Raw genomic sequence first — 4525 nt, 5'->3', positions numbered from 1 at the left:
GCAATTCAACTGTTAATAATATTATAGATGTTCCAAGTATAGCATGCTTTTGAGTCCTAGACTACCCAGACTTACACATATTAGTAGCTACGCACGGATTCTCGTCACCTAATACATACGTAGCCCCCTCAAATAGGAGCACATAACCAATTATTTTACCTATGGGGACAATTCCCTCTTGCAAGGTTAGAAAGGAGACTCACCTCGCTCCGAAGATCCATAACCGGCATTCCACGCCCTTCTGAAGACTCGAATCGATGCACAATGCTCCAAAACTGGCCAATAATTATGCAAATCCATTAATATATATTCAATTACTCATTACAATCCAATTTATAACAATTCCTAGCCCCGATCGAAAGTTGACGAAATTGCCCTCGGGCCTACGTGCCCGGATTCCGAAATTTCCCGAAGATAAAGCTTACCCATGAACTCACGAACTCAAATATATAATTTATTCTAAATTTCATACCCAAAATCGTGGTCAAATTCTAATAATATCAATTTTCAAGGTTTTCCCTCAAACCCCAAGTTTCTACCAATTTCATGCTTAAATCCGTACATAATCAATGTATTTAACTCAAGATAGGTGGGGATAGCTTACCTTATCGTTGATGATGAAAATCCCCTCTCAGAACCCTCCAGGAATCGCCCAAGACAAGAAAATATGAGAGAAAATGGCCCAATCTCGATTTTTAAAACACTCACTGCCTCCAGCCATTTCCGCACCTGCGGTCACTTGGCCGTTTATGCGGTTCTGCAGGTGCGGTTACAATACTACTTCTGCGGTCCTCCTCCTGTTGCCCCAGCCCGCTTCTGCGCCGCACCGGCCGCATCTGCGATCTCGTAGGTGCGGGATTTCCTTCGCATATGCGGCCTCTGAGCCCTTCGCTTCTAACCGTTTCTAAGGCATGACGATCGCTCCTGCGGCTCCGCACCTACGGCCCTAGCCTCGTAGGTGCGGTTACACTAGCAACCAAAAACTTCACCCTTCTCCAAAATTATGTTTTCGATCCATTAATCACTCGGAATCCACCCGAGGCCCCCAGGACCCCAACCAATCATACCAACCAGTCCCAAAACACATTACGGACTTGCTCGAGACCTCAAATCATATCAAACAATGCTAAAATCATTAATCGACCCCCAATCCAAGCTTTATGAACTTTAGAACTTCAAACTTCTACTTTCGATGTTTAAACCTAGCAAATCACGTCCGATTGACCTTAAATTTTGCACACAAGTCATATTCAACATTACGGACCTACTCCAACTCTCGGAATCGAATTCCGACCCCGATATCAAAAAGTCCACTTCCGGTCAAACTTCTAATAAACCTTCAAATTTCTATCTTTAGCCAAATGACTCCAAAACGACCTACGGACCTCCGAATTCACTTTCGATCGCGCTTTTAATACCAGAATTACCATATGGAGCTATTCCCAGACTCGAAATCTCGAACGGACATTGATAACACTAAAATGCACTTCAACCCTAACTTATGAGATTCTTCTAAAATGCTAACTTCCACAATAGGTGCCAAAACGTTCCCGGGTCTTCCAAAACCCAGTCTGTACATACGCTCAAGTCCGAAATCATCATACGAACCTGCTGGAACCTTCGAATCCCGATTCTGAGGTCGTTTACTCAAAAATACAACTTTAGTCTATTCTTCCAACTTAAAGCTTCCGAAATGTGAATTCTCTTTCCAAATCAACTCCGAACTTCCCGAAATTCAATTTCGACTGTGCGCACAAGTCATAATACCTTAATGAAGCTGCTCATGGCCTCAAACTACTGAATGAAGCGCTAGAGCTCAAAACGACCGGTCGGGTCGTTACATGTACACATGGTCAGAATTGAATTTCAGGAAGTTCAGAGTTGATTTGGAGAGAGAATTCTCATTTCGGAAGCTTTAAGTTGAAAGAATTGACTAAGATTGGATTTTTTAGTACACAACCTCGGAATTGGGATTCGAAGGTTCCAGCAGGTTTGTATGATTATTTCAGAATTGGGCGTATGTCCGGATCGGGTTTTGGATGATCCGGGAACGTTTCGGCATCTATTGTGGAAGTTAGCATTTTTTGAAGAATTTCATAAGTTTGGGATGATGTGCATTTCACTGTTATCGATGTCCATTTGGGATTTTAAGTCTGGGAATAGCTTCGTATGGTGATTCTGGTGTTGGGAGTGCGATCGGAAGTGAATTCAGAGGTCCATGGGTCATTTTGGAGTCATTTGGCTAAACTTGGAAATTTGAAGGTATTTGAGAAGTTTGACCGGAAGTGGACATTTTGATATCGGGTTCGGATTCCAATTTTTGAAGTTGGTGTAGGTCAGTAATGTCGAATATGACTTGTGTGTAAAATTTGAGGTCAATCAAACGTGATTTGATAGGTTTAAACATCGAAAGTAGAAGTTTGAAATTTTAAAGTTCATTAAGCTTGAATCGGAGTGCGATTCATGATTTTAGCATTGTTAGACATGATTTGAGGCTTCTAGCAGGTCGGTGTTATATTATGGGACTGAGGTGTGTGATTGGACTGGGTCCCGGAGCCTCGGGTGTGTTTCGGGTTGTATTTCGCTCTTATTTGATGTTTTAACATCGTTTCTTTGGGAATAAAGGGGTATCAGATTAAGCAAATGAGCTTCAAATTCAGTTTTTATCGAATCATTAGATCCATATCATAATTACGGAGCCATAAAATAAAGAAATCATCAAATTTGGACATCATATGAGGAATTTATGCTCATTTTTGTGTCGGGAAAAAACTGTTGGTTCTGGTGTGGTTGCAATTGCGACGATGCCCAGTTCGTAATTGCAAACTTTTTGTCGCAAATGCGACCTTTTCCAGCCCTTCCGTGTTCACAATTGCGAAGGCTTTCTTCGCTTTTGCGAGGGTTCGCAAATGCGACATCTACAACTTGTTTTCAACTGTGTAACTCGAGTTTTTGCTTCATTTTATCATATTTTAAACCTTAGGTCCGAGAGTGGGTGATTTTGAGAGAGGATTCTCGTATCAAATCATTGGGTAAGTGCCTCTAACCAACTTTTAATTATTTTTATTGATTATACCTTAGATTTAACATCAAAATTCATGAGAATCTAAAGGAAAATTTGGGGTTTTAAAGAAAAACCTAAACATTGAGATTTTTGGATTTTGACCATGATTTTGGGCATGGAATTGAGAATAAATTATATATTTGAGTTCATGAGGTCATGGGTAAAATTTTATCTTCGAATATTTTTGAAATCCGGGCACGTGGGCCCGAGGATAATTTTGTCAACTTTTCCTTCGGGGTTAAGAATTGTTATAAATTGTACTATAATGAGTTATTGAACATATATTAATTATTGGCTAGTGTACATAATTATTGGCTAGTTTTGGAGCATTTTTGCATTGATTTGAGTCTTCGGAAGAGTGTGGAATGCATGTTATGGAACTTCTGAGCGAGGTGAGTCTCCTTTCTAACCTTGTAAGAAAGAATTAACCCTATAGGTGAACCAAACTAATATATGCCCCTATTGTGGGGGCTACGTACGCACGAGATGACGAGAGTCCGTATGTAGCTACTGGCTATTCCTATGTCCGGATAGTTTTAGGTTTACACAATACCTTGTTGATATTGTTGTTGATTTATGTTTATTGTTTGTCTTGAGAAGAAGCGAGATTGCGTTTTCTTAGTAAATCTCTTGAAAAGAGTTGAAATTGAGGAATTTGATATCTAAAAGGTTTTATTTGAACTTCGTATTTTTGAAATGAATTGAAGGAATATTATAATAGCTTAAGAAATCTACGTATAACCGCGTCGCATGTATGTTTTGCGAGCGGGGTAATTTCCTTAAAAAGTTACAAGCTGAATTTCCCTTATTTTGAAAAGAATTAAGAAAGAGATATGATTTTAGGGTGATTCTTTAAATTTATATTTTACCGCATCCCATGTATGATTCGCGAGCGGGGTATTTCCTTCTACTACTCTTACGGGATCGGGCCGTTCGTCTCGGCAGGATTTATGTACCACACTCTCATAGGAGCGGTTGTTCGCCTTTGAAAGCTTGAGTATAGTCGTAAAGAAGGGAAATATTACACGTATTTTACACATGTGTGTTTAATATGTTTACTTTACTTCATATCTATTCACTTCTTTACTATATTTGATGTCATTGGACCACTAGTAAGTGTCGAAGTCGACCTCTCGTCACTACCTCTTCGAGGTTAGGCGGGATACTTACTGGGTACATGTTGTTTTTGTACTCATGCTACACTTGCTGTGCATTTTTGTTGCACATGCACATGTTTGTCTTGTGGCTTAGTTCGGCGCAGCGGCATGATTGATACGGAGACTAGGGTGAGCAGCATTTCTCGAGACGGTCCGCAGTCAGCAAAGTCTCCTTCAAAGTAGTGTATTGTATTTCCTTTACCGTCCAATTTGTATTTTGGATGGTTAGTGTATTACATTGTTCTCTAGAAATTGCTCATGCACTTTGTGACACTGGGTTCTAGGATGACTAAGGGATTATTCA

The sequence above is a fragment of the Nicotiana sylvestris genome, chromosome 5 (assembly GCF_000393655.2).
Source record: "Nicotiana sylvestris chromosome 5, ASM39365v2, whole genome shotgun sequence".
Classification (NCBI taxonomy): Eukaryota; Viridiplantae; Streptophyta; class Magnoliopsida; order Solanales; family Solanaceae; genus Nicotiana; species Nicotiana sylvestris.
This window is presented reverse-complemented; position numbering follows the sequence as displayed.